At 51.6% G+C, this 18,748-nt stretch overlaps 1 long non-coding RNA gene across 1 annotated transcript; it reads left to right on the forward strand.

Moving 5' to 3' along the window:
• Nucleotides 1–4,397: 4,397 nt before the first annotated feature.
• Nucleotides 4,398–15,069, forward strand: LOC141996900 (uncharacterized). Its single transcript, XR_012641647.1, has 3 exons — nucleotides 4,398–4,412; nucleotides 12,775–12,880; nucleotides 14,950–15,069. It is a non-coding gene; the product is annotated as an uncharacterized LOC141996900 (long non-coding RNA).
• Nucleotides 15,070–18,748: the final 3,679 nt, after the last annotated feature.

Below are 18,748 nucleotides of genomic sequence, written 5' to 3' on the forward strand. Positions count from 1 at the left end.
ACTGCAAGTACTGTGGCACACTGGGATGGTTGTGCTCAGTGATGGTTAAAGGAAGGTCAAATATCTGGTAACTCGGCAGTGGTGATTGGCCTGCAGGGGATGTTTAATTCTATATAATGTATTTTGCTGTGCTGTAAATAAAGATGAAGCTTTTTTCCTTTCCCACTACCATGCAATTGAAGTGGGAGGCTGAGCACTTTGTCAGTTTTCTGTTAGCCGAAGCAAATTGGCACATTTTGACCCACATCTCCTCTTCATAATTCTAGACATGAAGGCTGCCTTGTGCCAGCTTTAATCAGGGTACTCTTTGTAACAGCAAATGTTTATATAAGGAGATGCATGATGTACAGTGCTTAAAACGCAGGGCTTGACTTTCAGATATCATGGGGCCCATCAGCATGATAAGAACCTAGATAAATAGAGTGGGATGCCAGAGACTGGGTTCTGTTCCCAGATCTGCCACAAACTTGCTGTGAGATCTTGTGCAGATCACTGAGGCTTGGATCCTCAGAGGTATTTAGGCACCTAACTCCCATTAATTTCAGTGGGAGATAGGCACCAAAATGCTTTTGAGGATCTGGGCCTTAGAGCCTATTTTCAAAGATGCTGCTCCCCTGTGGCTGCCAGGGGTTTCAGTGGATTTGTGGTTGCTCAGCTCTTCTGAAAACCAGGCTGCCAAATGCCTTCTGTTTTCCCATCTAGACAGAGACAGTGGTGTGTGATGAGGTTTCACTTGCTAGTATTTTATTTGTATGACAGTAGTGCAGAGAGGCAGATCCCAGCGAGGCTGGGTGCTGTACTAACCCATACTGAGAGGCAGTCCCTGCCCCAAACAGCTTACACTCTAAATGGAGAAGAGACACAGAGAGAGTGGAAGGAGAAAGAGAGGCATGGGCTGCCTCTATTTGTAAAGTGTTTGAGATCCTCAGCTGGAAGGTGCTATCAATGGAGAAAGAGTCAGTGAAATGTTAAATGCCGGAAGCTTTTAATAGATAGTAACTTAAATCTTATTGGAACTTGGAAAATGTTCTTGAGATGAAATCTGCTTGCCCTGCATTTGTGAGCAGTGCTTCTGCTGTACATGCTAATGTAGCTTCTGGAGAGAAGCCTAATGGGCCTAAGCCACTGACAGTTGTGTGTGGGAATTGTAAAGCACCGGCATCTATTGAACAAAGGAAGCTGTGCAAGTTGCTTCTCCTTGCTCTGCCCACCCTCGGATAACATCTCATAATTCTGGTTTTAGGCCCCCATGCTGCTCTGCCAATGCATCTTAGTTCCGTGCTGCAAGATCCCTTGCCATTCTAGCCTCCCCTAAATCAATCATTCCAAAATAGGTAGTGGTTGATCCATGTACATGTATCCACAAGGGGCTTGATTGAGGCCATTGTCTTTATCCCCTTTAGACCGCATTTTAACCCAGCTTGGCTCTCTCATCAGAAAGACTTCTGCACTGACAGTTTTATCCTTGATTTCATTTTTGACTCAGCAAAAGATTACAGATATAAAACCATAGTGAACTGAGACAGAATACCAGCTGTAGTCTGAGACAGAATACCGGCTGTAGTCTGGGGTTTCCTATAATAGGACTGTGTGAAAGGTGAAATTGTTCCACCTTTCCATGTGGCGGCTGTTCAGCAATTCGCCAAGATGGCCTTTGTCTCTTAGAAATTCTAGTGATGGGCTAGGCATTTTCCCAACCTTGTCAGGCTATGGATGGAGGAGAGGCAACAGCCTGGAGAGTACAATTGCAGAGTAATATAAAGCCATTAGATGATTCCAGGTGGAAGGCACAAGCCATTTCATCTTTAAAACTGGTTTGTGAAAGCTGCAATCATCTGGTGGATAATTGAGCAGAGCATGCCTAGACAAGACCTCTCCAACTGAAATGATTCTTCAGCCCTTTGATTACCAGGGGGACAGGTGTGTGTTAAAGTTCCTTTGGAAACACAGCAACTGGCTTTAGATTTTTGAAACTGACAGGACATGAAATGTTTAATTGGTGCACTAAAACTCTGATTGTATCTTAGGAATGCCTTGGAAATTTGAAACACACTGTGACAAGGGTCAGAAATATTTTATAGACACAACTCCTTGAAATCAGTTTGAGTCATTACTGGCTTGGGATATTTGCAATGGTAGGGTGTGAGATCCTAATGAGACACACTGGGTTCTGTACTCAGTGATTCTCCAAGACTCTACATCAGTATCCTAGAGGTTCCACAAAATTCATGAGACACAATCCTGTCTTGGCTTCCCAAATCTCTCTGCTGGAGTTTGGTGGTCTTCAAGGAGGTACACATGGCCACCTCGAATTGCATCTCAAATGGTCCGTTGAAGCAAGTATCCCATGACAAAAACCTGGGGTCTTCCAAAGTCCAGCTAATAAGTTGTCCTCTGAACCTACTGATCTAAAGTGTTTAATTGGCCCTCGGACCAAGATTCTGATCCCCACCATGTGAGCAGGGTCTTGTGGTTAAAGGACAGTACTAGGAGTCAAGCAATCTGCTTTCTAATCCAGTTCTGAGCAACCTTCATGCTCCTATATGTGGTCTCTTCTGCTCAGGCTTGAAGCACATTCACTGGACAGTGGAGAAACTTCCACTTATGCTGGTTCCCACGGTGCTGGTATACAGAAGACTTCATGCTGTGAATACAGCACCCCTCACCAGCACTACATTCAGTTAGTTTTAATTAACATTTAGCCTAGGGAAGATTGAGATGTATTGAATGCACCAGGTCATTTGAACCAGCCAGTAAAAAAGTACAACCCACGTGCTATATGGCAGACCTTTACCCGGTATGCTCTTGGATAACTACCTCCTGCGGCTGTCATTACTACATGTTAATAACGGTAAGGTCAGAACTAGATGTTCCTAGGCTGGAGGAAAATCTATCAGGGAGTGGTGGCCCAGGTAGCAAAATGGTGGGTTGGCAGGGAAAAGAATAGGAAGACAAAGAACCTAGCTCCTCAAATATGTGATGAGTAAAGTTCTGTTCATAATCCTGTTTGAAATGTCTTGGGATGCTTGAGTGATAGTGATTGCTTGCATGGGTTACAGGCAGCACAGTGTGGAGTACTGGAAGGTGCAGTTATATTGTACTTATATGAATTCATAATTCATACTAATGTACTTATAGATTTCAAGTCTCTCTTTCCTTAGTGGTTAATAGGTGAGGTGCTTCTACTACCCCTTGGAGCAGGGCCAGACCTTACTGGACCACGGGAAACCGATCTACTGCTACCACCCTCCCAGCTCCTCTGGAATGAGACTATCAGGGCTTTCCCTGGTAGCTACCAGAGACAATGCATAATTGAGCTGGCACACTGTCTGAGGAAAATCTAAATGCTTTTGCTCACCACTCTGGAGGTCATGCAGCTTCTCACCTGGAGACAGACATCTGGAGTAGTTGGGAATCAAGATACTGTCAGCCTCATCCAGAAGATGCCATCCAGGGAACCTAGCTGCTGTTTGCCTCTCACCTGACAATAGCTGGTACTAGATAAATGTACACAAATAAATAAGTTCCTAAACCAAGAGCCTGTTGCCCCTACAGCCATTCTAATGGCAGTTGTGCGGGTTACGCCAACCAGCCCTAAAAAGCACCATCAGACCCTGTATTGCAACTTGCAATCCCAGTCTTGAGACCACTAGTGGTAGCTACAGTTGCAGGCCGTAAATGAAAGGATGTCAAGGTTGAGACAGAGGAAATATAGTTTATATAGTGTTTAAAGCACTGAAGTAGGATCTGAGTGTCCAGCCTTGCCCCTGTCCCAGATTCCTTGTGTGGTCCTCCAGCCTCTGTGCCTCAGTCTACCTGTGTCTAAGGAAGGAATAATGAAACATTCCTCCAAAGGGGACTGTGAGGCTTTAATGAATTAATGTTTAAAGTGCTTTGAGATCCTCAGACGGAAGGGCCTGGAAAAGCTGCTCCTGTTGTCATAAATAAGATAATCTGATCAAATCAGGTTGTGTTGCAGCCCGCAAACCAGACTGCAGCTACTCTAACGCACAGTTTGTCCACTCACAACGCTGGAGGGGCTAAACTCAACCTTACTCTATTCCCTCTCCTCCCTGCCTGATCTGTCAGGGCGCCTCCCCTCCCCTCCCCCCCCCCCCCCGAGGGAAAGCCACTAGCCGTTTCCCTATAGCCCCCCCGAGCTAAGGGAAGAGGTAGCCCCAGGGAAGGAGCAGAGCCCAGATGGGAAGGGGGGGCAGCAGAGGGATCCCCTCCCGCCGCTGGCGAGGTGACTCAGGAAGGTGGTACTAGGCTGGGATATGCAAATGGCCCCCACCCTCCGGCGGGGCGGCTGCAGCTCGCCCGGCTGCTGCCTTCCTCAGGCTCGCGTGGTGCGAGAGCGGGTCGGGGCGGCGGCGGCGGGGCTGAGCGGAGGGAAAGAGACCAAAGCGCGGGTAAGTTTCTCCTTCCCCAGCCCCCGGGCGTCCTGGGAACTTTCTCTGGCCAGATCCCTCCCGAAAGCCCCGCTCCGGCTCCTCCGGGCAGGGGGGCGGAGGTGCAGCGCTCGCAGCCAGGAAATCAAGACAGAGCCGGCTCCCAGCTTGGCCCCGGGGCTGGGCTCTGTTCGAAAGCGCAGACCCGCCTGGGATCCAGCCTGCCCTTCCCGGTGCCCCCCTGCCGCGCGACGAGCTGGGCAGGCGGCATGTTCAAGGCGGCGCGGGGCGCAGCCGGGGGGTAGCCTGCACCTCCGCTTCCCGGGGCCAGGCGGGTCGAGCAACTTGCCATTGGCTGCGCCTCGGAACGCGGTTCCCTTGCTGCTCCGGAGCCCGCGGGGTCCTTCCCCCGCTGTAAGGCACCGCCACGTTGTTTGGGGTCCCTTTGTGTTCATCCCCCGACACTGGTCCCGCCCTGAGCAATGAGCGTGTAAAGGCTTCAGGGGCTGAGCTCGTTTGCAATGTAGATGCGTTCCAGGCTGGGGCTGCCCCAGGACAGGAGCTTTCCGACAAAATCCCAACCCTCCAAGGCCCTTCCTGCTGGGGCTTGTAAAAACAGTGATGCAGGAAGGTCTACATCCAACCGTCTGTTCTGCCCTGGCTACAGCAGCGAGGGGAGTCCCGAGCTGTCAGCCTCCACCCCAAATCCCGCTTTGCCTTCTGCATTTATAAATGTAAGTTATAATGGTGTTAAATATATTTTAAAGTGATTTTAATTTATAAGGGGGGGGTCGCACTCAGAGACTTGCTATGTGAAAGGGGTCACCCGTACAAAAAGTTTGAGAACTACTGAATTTTAACCCCATTATAAATGCTGGATACAAAGTGGGGTTTGGGCTGGAGGCTGACAGCTCGCGACCCCCCATGTCATAACCACGCAACTCCCTGAGGGGTCCTGACCCCCAGTTTGAGAACCCTTGCAACAGACGCTCACTGCCCCAAAGAGCTTCCAGTCTAAGCACAGGATAACAGAGTGGGGCAGCTCTAGGTAACTGGGAGATTGTCTCTTGCCGTAGCGGGCGCAGGCTCCTCAGGAATTCCTGCAACATTCTGCTACTTAGTCACATTCGTGTTAAGGTGGGCGAGGTCAGATCTTTTATTGGATCAGCTTCTGTTGGTGAAAGAGACGCGCTTCCAAGCCAGGCAGAGTAAAGCTATTACCTCACCCGCCTGGTGTCTTTAATACCCTGGGACCGACACGGCTACAACAGCACTGCAAACGCTAGCTGGAAGGGGCATTTTAGGTACACGGAAAATGCACAGCCACAGATTCTGATATACTTATTCACCCTGAGTAGTGTCGTACTTGGCGCGTAGCTCCATTGATTCCAAATGGCCTGAGGACCTACCGAACTAAGGCCGTGTCTACGCTCCGGAGCCGACGTCAGCGTAGCCCCCTCGCGTAGATGCAGCGTGCACCAACAGAAGCAGTATTTTGCCAGGGGTAGGACACAGCCTGGGAAGAACTCTTTTACTCACAGAGCTGCGTCTACACTGGCAGAGGGGGGTTGTTGGCATAGCGAGGTCTGTCAGCTAGGGGGCAGGATTTGTATACAGCCCTGTCCGATGTGGCTATCCCAGTGTAAATCGGAAGCGTATAGCCGCGTGTGGCTCTTTTACAGTTAAAGTGTGGCTCACCAAGCCCCCCACACCCCTCCCATTCTCCACCTACCAGACTGGGGTGGGGCGAGCTCAGGGCTTCTGCCCTGTGGCAGGGTGCCGGGGCTCGGGGCTTCAGCGGGAGCCAGGCTGAAGCCACGAGCCCCGGCAGGTGCGCTTGGCTCTCTAACTTCTGAAGATTATTGTATGTGACTCGGAAGGTCAGTCAGGTTCACCACCAAGCCTATGAGGCCACCTCTGCTCATTGTCATATGCTGCCACAGTTGCAGTCAGCAAAGGAGCCTGAGCTGGAGTCCCACTAGGACCAGAGAGCGGGGTGTGGCTGATGGGCAGGCTCCATTAGGTCCCCAGACCTTTGGAACTCCCTTCCTCCTTAGGTCTGAACCAGCCCTTTAAAGAGGCAGTGTGGTCTAGTGGTTATGGTGCTTGGGTGAGACTCAGGAGATCCAGCTTCAATCTCTTGCTCTGAGGGCTTGTCTACACTTACAGCACTGCAGCTGCACAGCCGTAACGCTTAGTAAAGACGCTACCAACATGTAGTTGATCCACCTCCCCGAAAGGTGGTAGCTTTGGCGAGGGGAGAAGCCCCCCCGCCAACCCAGCGCTGTCTACACTGGGCGTTCGGTCGATCTAACTGCATCGCTCAGGGGTGCGGGTTTTCCATACCCCTAAATGATGACATAAGCCTGGAGTGTAGACCAGAGCTAAGTCCTTTAGTCTCTCCATATCCCAGTTCCCCATGTGTAAATTGTGGACAACAGTCCTGACCTGCTACCAGGGCTGATCGGGAGGTGCTCTGATGCTCTGGGGATGGGGGCTGTGTAAGTAAGTACCTTTAGCTGCTTAGCCTGAGTTAAACTCCACAGCCGGCTTCTCCCCAGTTGCCAGTGAGGAGATGGCTGATGGGCAGAGGTAGCCTGTCATGGGGGAGCTGAGCTCATATTTTACATGGATTGCATTACATCTTGTTGCTGGGCTGTTTGATTTGATCTGGACTAACCAGGGCTTAAATTTTCATAGAGTATTTCCCAGAGCCCCCCCATGTCCTCCCCCATTTGGGGCTCCGGGCTTCAGCAGTGGGGCACCAGGGCTCAGGGCTTCAGCCCTGTGGGGTGGGGGGGCACCGTGGCTTCTACCCTGTGGGTTTGAAAATATTTACCAGAGCTCTGCTCCGGACAGCTCTGGCTGAATTTAAGCTCTGGAAGTAACAGAGAGGTTGATCGGTGTGTTTTTAAAAGAGGGTCAAGGGCAGGCAGCGTGTTGGATGGGGGTGTCTCTGTTGCAGGGGAGTAGAAATCTAGTGACACATGTATGCAGTGTAAGTATCTGGCAGTTGGGTAACCCGAAACGAACTGCACACCTCCTCTGCTGACGGAAGAAACGTTTCACTAGACATGCCAGTGCGAGGGTAGGGCAGAATCACAACTGAGTCAGTACTTTCCAATCTCGCTGGACCCAGCCTCCAGTCTAGCACAGGACTTGTTGCCAGATAGCTTTCTCACAATTAGCAAGCCACAAACTGGTTTATCAGTGACATGAATCCTAACAAGACTAGGACAACATGTGGCTTGGGTTGGCTTTGAAAGGTTAGAGGGAATGAGCGATGCACACCCCCTCCCAGCAGCTGGAGGGAGATGGAGGACAAGAGGGTGGAAATGGGTATAACACCACTGAGGTTACTTCCATTTACAACAGCTAAGGCTTTTGCCCTGTCACTTCCAATCTTATCCTATGATCCCTAAGGCTTGGTCTCCACTTAAAACTGACACCGACACAGCTGTTTTGGTTAGGGGGGTGATTGCTTTTTACTGATATAGCTATGCCAGTACAAGCTCTAGTGTGGACACACTGATACCAACATATAGGGGCTTTTCCCAGCATAGCTTACGTCCCTTGGGGAACAGGTATGAGCAGTGCCAGCAGAAGCACTTTATGCCTGTCTAAACTACATCTCCACCGGGAGGGTTTGCTGGCGTAGCTATGCCAGCAAAAGTTTTCTAGTGTAGACAAAACCAAAGAGAGCAGCAAATAAATATTTCAGTAATCCGCAGTTGTGGAATACGCCTCGCAACTACAAAATGGAGTGCATTTCAACCTTGTGTTGGCATAAAGCAATACGCTTCCTAGCATTTCTTGCCACCTTCTGTCCTAATTCGTTGTGTGGTGCTACTCTACACTGGGAAACAGCTGCCATATTCCCCCCAGAGCTGGCTGCATTTCAGTGTTGAACAATTTCTGTTTAAGTGCTTTGACAGCTCTTGTGATGAAAGGCATTATAGAAAAACATGAGACTTGTACTGTTAATGCATCATCTGATCACATAATGTCGATAAATACACAGACAAGCTGTTCAGAAGGGGCCAGTGCCATATCTTAGCAAGAACATCCGTCTCCTGGCAAGAAAAAAATCCAGCCTTGTTTAGCAAGATATAACTGAAGGGTCACACGTTTCATCGTTTCAGTAGGCTGAACGCATTGCACGCACCAAGGGCTTCTTGTCCTCTTTAAACCCCCCCCACCCCACCCCCCAGCAGCTTTCTCGCTTTCACATCCTCCTGTGTTTCAGGAACTCCCTGCAACCCTCCTGTTGCCTTCCTCATTCCTGGGACTCTGGGTGCCCCTTTTCCCCACTGCCAAGGGCTCTGCGTTTCCCCTGCCCCTCATTCCTCACTCCACCTCATGGCAGGGGCTTCATGTGTCTCCCATTCCCCTTGCAACTGCTCCTGTTTTAACCTACCTATGTCTAGAGCAGGGGTGGGCAAACTTTTTCTCCTGAGGGCCACATCGGGTTTCCAAAATTGTATGGAGGGCCAGTTGGGGAGGCTGTGCCTCCCCAAACAGCCAGGCGTGGCCCAGCCCCCGACCCCTATCCAACCCCCCCTGCTTCTCACTCCTTGATGGCCCCCCCCGAGGACTTCTGCCCCATCCACCACCACCCCCTGCTCCCTGTCCCCTGACCACCCTCTGCCACCCCATCCAACCCCTCCTCTCATTCCTGACTGCCCCCCTGGGACTGCTGCCCCATCCAACCACCCATTCTCCCTGTCCCCTGAAGGCCCCCAAAACCCCTGCCCCTGACTGCCCCCCACCAGCCCATCCAACCCTCCTCTCCTTCCTGACCGTGCCCCCGGGACCCCCGTTCCCATTCAATCCCCCTGTTCCCCACCCTCTGACCGCCCAACCGCATCCACACCCCCGCCCCCGACCACCCCCTCGAACTCCTCTATCCAACCCTCCCTGCCCCCTTACTGTGCTGCCTGGAGCACCGGTGGCTGGCAGCGCTACAGCCGGGCTGCCTGGCTGGAGCCAGCCACGCCACCGTGCAGCACAGAGCACCGGGTCAGACCGGGCTCTGCAGCTGCACTGCCCAGCAAGAGCTCGCAGCCCTGCCGCCCAGAGCATTGTGCCAGTGGCACAGTAAGCTGAGGCGGTGGGGGAGGGGCCGGGGGCTAGCCTCCAGGGCCAGGAGCTCAGGGACCGGGCAGGAGGGCCCCGCTGGCCGGATGTGGCCCATGGGCTGTAGTTTGCCCACCTCTGGTCTAGTGGGTCACACATTTCATTGCTTCTGTTGGCCAAGCTTGAATCCCCCCATGCATGCCCCATCCGGTGCACACACTTTGTAATTTAAGTTGTTTCTTTTCTGTCTGTCTCAGAGATGTCAGGGGGTCCCCATTTCAAGTGCCACTGGGAGGACGGGCAGAGCCCAGATGGGGGTGTTGCCATGCTGGAGGGTGTTAGTAACTCCCATCAAAGAGGTCTTTGATTTATAGATAATTCCAGCTGATGGGTGTGCTAACCAGATGCCATAGGGCTAGGTGCGTCCCCTGCTTCCCCATTCTGGTTTTACAGTTTTCCCCAAAATCAATAGAATTCTGCCCACTGATGCCTGGAACCTTCCTGGACATTTTGAAATTGATCGGATGCGGCATTCAAAAGTTACCGTCAGAGAAATGCCCTCACATTGAGCACAGGCCTTGCTTCACTAAGGCCTGGTCTACACTTAAAAATTAGGTCCACCTAGCGACGTCCCTCGGGGCTGTGAAAATGTTTTGCTCTGAGCACTGTAGTTAGGTCGATCGAACCCTCAGTGAAGACACAGTTAGCAATTCTTCCATCGACCTGGATACCGCCCCTCGGAGAGGTGGATGAACTACATTGATGGAGGGAACTGGCGATGTAGGAAGCGTCTACACTACGGCGCTACGGTGGTATGGGCGCAGGACCGTAGCTGTGCCGCCAGCCGCGACAGCGAAGCGGGTTTGCGGGTATTGTTTTGTCTCGCGCTGGTCTGAGCAGCGAAGCACGTGGGTTTTGGTAGAGTATTAAGGAAGGGAAATCAATGGTGTCTCAGCGTGGAACACGAGAGCTGTCCATCATCCCAGCTTTTCCATGTGTTCCATTAGCATTGCCTTGTGCAGGGTACAATCTACGGGTGCCTTCCCAACTGTGCCACGTGCTAGCCAGAGTGCCACTTGGATTCTCCGAGGCAGGGCACACAGCAGCCACTTCTAAGGCCAGAAAATCTGGCCGCATGTAAAGTGAAATTAATATTTTACTACCTGTTGTTACCGAATGGGAGCCCTGAGGTGCTGAGAAGAAGTTAATGATTAAATGCAACACCGTGTGAGCTGAATGTACAGTTAACACGGCTCCTGACAAGTCAGTTCACTGACTTCAGCAGAGCTACTCCTGATTTACAGAGATCAGAATCAGGCTGCTTTGATATATATGATCGTAGCCAGCAGAGATGGAAAGGTGCTGCTAGGTCACTGAGTCAATGCACTGCAAAGGCTGGATGTCGTCCCGTGGTGGGGGATGAACTGGATATTAGACTAGGTGGTAGCAAGAGGGAGTTCCCACAGCTACAGCTGGAACAGGGAACGTTTATGCACAAAGAAGTGGACAGCGTGCCCTGAGTTCCCTGTGCTGCTAGTAAAGATATTTGGATTTTAGCAAACATTTTCCGCCCCTCCCAGGCCAACCTCTTCTGCTGCCAGACACCAAAGCAGCCTGATTCTGATCCAGTAAATCAGGAGTAGCTTGGCTGAAGTCACTGAACTTAAGCTGGTGTAAACCTGGTGCAGCTGAGATCAGAATCAGGCCCAGGAGCTATTCCTCCAACTGCAGTCTCTCTTTCTCCCAGCCTATGCTATAAGCCTCTTCCATGCCACCCCCTATGCTCTAAACTGCCTCCACCTCACAGGCCACAAGTGACCCCTCTGGCCTTCTTCAAGCCACTTCCTTTACCTCCCTCCTTAAAAATCATGCTTTGCTCATATCCCACTGCCCATGCTGATCCCCTCTGCCCCCCAGTACTACGCGCTCCCAAACTCACACCGTAATTCGTTGCATTACACCTGTCTAAGGCCCTGATCCTGCTCTGAACTCTGGGCAAGCAGATCCATGCACTCTATGTAGAGCCCCATTGATATTAATGGGGCTCCATGTCATTCTGGGGTGTACGAACAGGAGTGTCGTACGTAAGACCCCAGAGGTAATTGTTCCCCTCTACTCGGCATTGGGGAGGCCTCAGCTGGAGTCCTGTGTCCAGTTTTGGGTGCCGCACTTTATGAAAGAGGTGGACAAATTGGAGAGAGTCCAGAGGAGAGCAACAAGAATAAGGATTTAGAAAACATGAGCTATGGGGAAAGGTTGAAAGAACGGTGTATGTTTAGTCTAGAGAAGAGAAGGTGGGGAGGGGATCTGATAACAGTCTTAAAAAATGTAAAAGGTTTTATAAAGAGGGTGGTGATCAATTGTTCTCCATGTCCACTGAGCATAGGACAAGAAGTAATTGGATTAATTTGCAGCAGGGGAGATTTAGGTTACATATCAGGAAAAACCTTCTAACTCTAAGGGTAGTTAAGCACTGGAACAGGCTTCCAAGGGAGGTTGTGGAATCCCCATCACTGGAGGTTTTTAAGAACAGGTTAGACAAACACCTGTCAGGGATGGTCTAGGTTTACTTGGTCCTGCCTCAGAACAAAGGTCTGGACTTGGTGACTTCTTTAGGTCCCTTCCAGTCCTAAATTTCTGATGCTTTGGGCACAAGGGTCTTCGCAGTTGAGCTCCAAATGAGAGGCTTGTATTGCGATCAGTCAGTAGGAGGTATGCACCCATGACTTAGGGCAGAATATGGTTCTTTTGACTGTGAACTCTGTGGGTGCAAAGTCTTCCTCTTGGAGAAGAGCCTGAACCAAAACCCCAGACCCAAACTTTGTAGCTGTGGACCTGTCTTTATTTCCTGTGTGTCATATTCCTCTGATTATGGTCTCATCATCTGTTTCTCTGGAAGCAATTGTGACACCGTAATACAGTGCTGTGCTCTGCTGGATCACATAACAGGAGGAGGAGAGTGGCGAAATCCTCCCTAACCATGACTCACTGGTGATGCAAAAGCATACGTGCAAATTGATTCACACTCAAATAGCCCATGTTTGAAAGTTTCCCCAAGTTTAAGTGTTCTTCTTTAAACTAAACAACCAAGATTGAATCATCAGGTGCCATGACATCAGTTAGCGGTTTTTCTGTCATGAATACCACTGCTTCCTGTTGTTTCCCAAATCGACACTGTCCATGTGTGTGTATATACAGACACAGCTAGACAGAGCCACCTTAGAGAACCTTTCAAATGCAAAACAAGAGAAACCTACCAGTGCTGCTTCCTGTCTGGGTGCTTTCTGAAATGCTCGTCTCTTTGCAGCAGTAGTGAAGCCGAGGAGCAGATCTGGAGCGCAGTGTGTTTAATTTATGAGCCACTCCATGCTAAAAGGATGAAAACATGGGACTTAAGTTATCCTGCCTGAAAGGTAAGAATGCACTTCAGCCCTTGCATGTCTGTGCGGCCTGCAGCATGCTCACCACTTGCTGTGTTGGGCAGAGTCAGAATGCAGTGTAATGTTCCTGCTTCGTCAAGGGATTTTTTCCATTGGGCTAGAAAAATCTCCAGCAACCTCAAAATATTTAGCAGGGTGTAATTTACCTGGGAGCCACTATGGCTCAGAATCCACAATTGGGAATGTTCTGGGGACATCGCCTTTAAGCTGGATAGGACTGTTGGTAGCAATGTACAATTTATAGCCATGCTGAGCAATCTATTGCCCCTCTCAGGTTCCACAACCTCCTCCTTCTCCAAGGCAGAACTCCCATGACACAGGATCCGATCCTCCATCTTTTCCATCTCTCCCTTCAGAGAGGAGGTGCAGTCTTGTGCTTAAGGCACTGAACTGAGAGGCAGGAGATGTGGGTTCTTTCCAGCTCTGCTGCCGACTCAGCCAAGTTAACCTGTGCCTCGGTTTTCCATCTGTAAAATGGGAATAGTGATCCTACTCTAGCCTATTTAGACTGTGAGTTCTTCAAGGCAGGGCCTGTCTCTTAATAAGTTTTAGTACAGCACTTAGCACAATGAGACGCCAATCTCAGCTGGAGCTTCCAGGTGCTATTGAAAACATTAATAATAAAAATCAGCTCATGTCATCTTCCAAAGGGGCAGGGCAGTTCTGTAGAGATAACAGGCCTTATGAAGAACAAGAAAACACTCTGCTAGTCTCCTTGCCCCCAAGAAGATTAAATGCTGGGTACAGCTACATGCTGGCAAACATGGTCTCCATAATTCAGGGTCAGTTACAGCCATCCCACACAAAGAATCTCTGTGTGTATCTGATGTGTAATTGCCCCATGCCTCAGTTTCCTGCCTAGCAAAATTGTATCCTAGCTTAATAGCCCCAAGCCTGCCTCCTTCACACAGAGCCAGGCCACTCCTGGCTGCAAACTGAGCAGCAAGGGAGTTTACCCAGAGCTGCCTCGGAGCCACTTCCCTCCAGAGCTGTATCTGCCTCTTTCTGTGGTGAGCCGTGTTTATTGTACTCCGCGTTTTCCCAGTGTGAGGGAGGGCACCCTGTGAAGCTGAGGCAGAGATGTTCTCTACATGCATGGGGAGTCAGTGGCCACGTGGGGATTAGGCCCTCATGATTTTTTGGCCACTCTGGGTTGGCGATGCAGGAATTGGCCAGCTGTGACTATGGGCAGAGGCATGGGCCCTGGCTACAGGCAGCAGATGCCTGGTGTTCGGAAAGCTGGCTCAATGGTGAGTTTTATGGCTGCAATCACCCGGAGGTGTTGGAGGCTGAAGGAAAGCTGGAAAGCTGGCCGTTAGTGATTTATGTTTATGACTTGCTAAAACCACAGCTGGCAAGAGCCTGCAGTGCTTGTCGCATGTCCCGGGGGAACTGGCAGCCAGGCTGAGAGGCCAGGGACTGACGCATAGACTGGCTTGGAGCCCCCCTTGCCAGCCAACAGGACGATGGGTTTAATGGGGAAGGGGAAGTGGCGCTCCCGCAGCTGTGGTGGGATATGTCGCCGCAAGGCTGATGCTCACACACTTCTGCTTTTGCAGACAAACCCACCCAGGAGGATGAGCTCAGCCGGTGGCTGCAGACGGCCCCTCCCCAGGGCTTCCCAGGAAAGGTGGTGACTCACTGTTCCCCTGGGGGGTGCAAAGGGCCTGTGAGGTCAGCCCCTGCCAGCTCCACACTACAGCTGGGATGAGATGGTTCCCTACAGGAAAGGCTTTAATGTTGCCAAGTGATTCCTGGATGGGGCTTCCACCCCTTCCTCTGGGAAATTGTTCCCCGTTGGACTGATCTTGCTGCTAGGGCATCTGCCCACCTGGTCGACTTCCTGCTCATCCCCCTCAAACCCCCCTGCGCAGCCCCTGCCAGGCGTCTGTACAAATGGGGGCTCTTTGTGAAGGGGCAATGTATCTCATCCAGAGTTTGAACCCAGGGCCTGTGGAACCCCTGTAGCTGTGCCCTTCGCCCGATGAGCTTTGTGACAAAACCGAGGGGAGGGGAGCCAACGCCCATGCTTTGTCCACCAGGTGGCCGAGTCTGCTGGGGGCTCCTCTCGCCAGCTCCCATATGGAACGTGGGGATGAGGGTTTGTTCAGCCAGCTCCTCAGAGACGGCGACAGCAGCAATGAACCCCAGGCCAGCGGGAGGAAGCATCTCTCAGGAGCCCCAGAGAGGCAGGTAGCTCAGCTGCTAGGGGTGGGAGAATCCTATTTCTCAGAGGGACTGTGCTGGCAGCCCTTGGCAGTGAACAGCTCTCAACAGCGACCCTTTCTGGCCAGCGGTTGGAGCAGAGCTCATGGGCTCAGATGGAGCACCCGTCCAGCTCTTCTTGGGTCAGAGATGGTCACCAAGACCCAGGACCTGAGTTGGGGAGGCCTCTCTCCCCACTGTCTCTGAATGAACAGCTGCATGGGGGCTGCTCTGGGGAAGCTTGTTTGCAAAGCAGCAGCGAGCGCTCTAATGCATTCCGCTGTCTCAGTGGGTGAGTGCTGAATATTGCATCACCCATTAGCTTTTACGGCTGCTTGGCCAGGGGACTAGCCCAGTGCCAGGGAATGCTGTCAGCGCTAATGCAGAGCCCGAGGGCTGAGCCCTGGAAAGCTGCTGCATCTCGGTCCCAGCAGGGCTCCGTGCACAGCTGGTATGTGCCAGTTCCCTTGGGCAGCAGCTCTGGGGAATGTGGCTTGAAAACTATCTCTCAGGAAGAAGCAGGGAAAAGCTGCCCCACTCCACGCTGAACATAGGGGTGATTTAGCCTGTCTTTGGAGCCAGTGCAGGTAAGCAAATTGTTTTGTCAAGCGGCTGGCGAACAGCACAGCCGTACCACATGATCCAGCTCCCTGCAGCCAGCCTTGTACCTGCAGCCATGCAATGTAACCCAGCATGCCTTCTGCCCCCGGGAGGGCTAGTCCTCAACCCGGCGAATGTTTAACGTACAAACGGTGCCGAGCCACAAAGCCCAAATGTGGAGTCGGAGCCAGATCTAAACCTTCCCAGAGTTTGAGAGGTTCCCATATGGTTTTCTAGGTCAGGTCGGTTATAGAGATGGACCCCCGTGTCCCACAGTTTGGATCTGGAGTCAGACTTCCCCATTCTTTGGGGATGTTTGGGTCCTGCCTCTCTGGCTGTAAACCCAGCAGGAGGGGAGATTTAAAGTACAGTCACGTCTCAATCTAATTCCTAGCCCAGAAACTCCATGAGGATTTCAAATCTAAACTGAGATCCAAAGCTGGGCTTTGCAACTGGCCTCTCACTAAGGGGACATCTACACCTCAGTCCAGAGGCATGACCGCAGCACATGTAGACACACCAACGCTAGGATTAATCCAACTACTCAGGTACAACAGTAGTGAAGCTGCAGCAATGTGGGCTTCAGCATGGCCTGTGCAAGCCATGGGACCCTGGGTAATAGGATCTGAAGTCCGTGCTGGCAGCTTCATTATTACAGGTTCTCAAGCTAGCTAGATCAAAGCCAGCTCGGGTATATCTACACATGCTGCCACCCCACCTCTGAGCAAAGTCTCTGCTACAGGCTGTCCTCTCCACTTGGAGAGGTGGGAGCTGGATCCCACCTTGTGCCTTGGGACCATCCTTCGATTTTGGCAAGAAAAAGATGGTAGTAGAGAAGAAGGGTTCCTAAATGAAAGAGTGACATCACCCTGCAAGGTGCTGCGGATACAGGTGGGCAGAGGGTGCCCAGCGCAATAGTGAGCAAGTGACAGACCAAGCTTCCTTCAGAGGAGGCTGGGTGGGGAAGATGGAGACCCCCAGTGGGGGTTAGGGAGAAGGAATCCGTGTGGGGGCTGATGGAGGAAGATCAAGGAACATAGGTAGGGCCCTACCAAATTCATGACTGTGAAAAACATGTCGTGGACTGTGAAATCTGATCTCCCCTGTGAAATCCGGCACACAGCCGGCGGCTCCTACCCTGTTCAGGACTCTAGCTGCTACTACCGGCTGGTGAGGGAGAGGGGCAAGACCTCTTCTTCCCCTGCAGGAGCTGCTCTCCAAGCAGGTCAGACCCACCTCTGGGATCTCCCCTGGCTGCAGGAAGCTCAGTGGTTCCAGCTGCCACCTCCCCACTTGTGCGAGAGACTGCCAGGAAAACCAGACATATGATAATGCCCCCCCTCCACCGCCATAGCCTGCGACCCTCTCTTCTGCACTGCTGCTGGCGGTGGTGCTGGCTTTAGAGCTGGGCGCCGGCCAGCAGCCTTCCCCTCTGGCTGCCCAGCTCTGAAGGCAGTGCTCCTGCCAGCAGCAGGGCAGAAGTAAGGGTGGCAATCCCATGACCCCCCCCTACAATGCACTTGTGACCCTCCCCCTCACAACCGCATTTTGGGTTGGGACCCTCACAGTTACAACACCCTGAAATTTCAGATGTAAACAGCTGAAAATGTGAAATTGACTAATTTTAAATCCCCCTGGCCATGAAATTGACCAAAATGGACTGTGAATTTGGTTTCAGAGTAACAGCTGTGTTAGTCTGTATTCGCAAAAAGAAAAGGAGTACTTGTGGCACCTTAGAGACTAACCAATTTATCTGAGCATAAGCTTTCGTGAGCTGAAAGCTCATGCTCAAATAAATTGGTTAGTCTCTAAGGTGCCACAAGTACTCCTTTTCTTTTAGCTTATCTAAAGTGATCATCAAGTTGGGCTATTTCCAGCACAAATCCAGGTTTTCTCACCCTCCGCGCCCCCCCCCCCCAAACTCACTCTCCTGCTGGTAATAGCCCATCCAAAGTGACCACTCTCTTTACAATGTGTATGATAATCAAGGTGGGCCATTTCCAGCACAAATCCAGGTTTTCTCACCCCCCCCCCCAAAAAAACCCACACACACAAACTCACTCTCCTGCTGGTAATAGCTTATCCAAAGTGACCACCCTCCCTACAATGTGCATGATAATTCACAAATAATGATTTGTGCTGGAAATGGCCCACCTTGATTATCATGCACATTGTAGGGAGGCCTATGATGAGAACAGGGACCTATGAAGCTCCTCCATGCAACAAACCACCACCCTGCCCTGAGGGGAGGAGAGCCAGGGGTAGGACAGGAGCTCTCTGGCTCCTGCAGTTCTTGTTCTTGTTCTACTGAGATGCCCAGTGAAATAGCCTGTTGCGCCCATGGCTTTTGCAGGGTGAACACTTGCCCCATAAGCACCTGGCCTGAGTCCACAAAGAGCCAGCAATGGTAGCTACTTCTGGTGCCCACCGGCCTGTACTGGTGTCCCAATGGCAGCCTTTCCTCACAGCCGACTCCGTGAGCCCTACTGCCCCGCTGCTCGCCCCTCCCGTTCTGTAATGTGAGTCCCACAAGGTTTTGAAGCCCTGGGCCAGAGTCCTTTTACCCCTAGGTCATCCTTGGAAAAGTGTCTTGGTTTTCCTCTTGCATCCAACATGCATGTATAGGGAGCGGCATAAGGGCTCCTTTAAAACCAGTCCCCCTGTGCTGTTGGTAGCACACTAAGCTGTGTGTTAAAGCCCCTCCGACAGCACGGAGCTGGGCATCTCCCACACAGCCCGCGACATGGCTGGAGCCTCGTTTTTTATATCCATTGGGACACATCCACTAAACCCAAAGGCTCAGGCTGGGGACTTAGTGTGGGCATCATACAACCCGAGAAGGAGCATTGACGGCCCAGAGAGTACCCTGGTACATCCGCACAGCTAGGTCCTGTGCAGCATCCTTGCCAGTGGGCCCTGCAGCCGGCCTGCGTGTGATGGCTTTTACAGCCTGGCAGACGGCTATTGAAAGGGTGGATGTGCTTGGTGCACAGGTCCCTCCTTGCGTGGGTTCCTTTAAGATCAGCCTAGCCGTGC

Source organism: Natator depressus, chromosome 12 (assembly GCF_965152275.1).
Source record: "Natator depressus isolate rNatDep1 chromosome 12, rNatDep2.hap1, whole genome shotgun sequence".
NCBI lineage: Eukaryota > Metazoa > Chordata > Testudines > Cheloniidae > Natator > Natator depressus.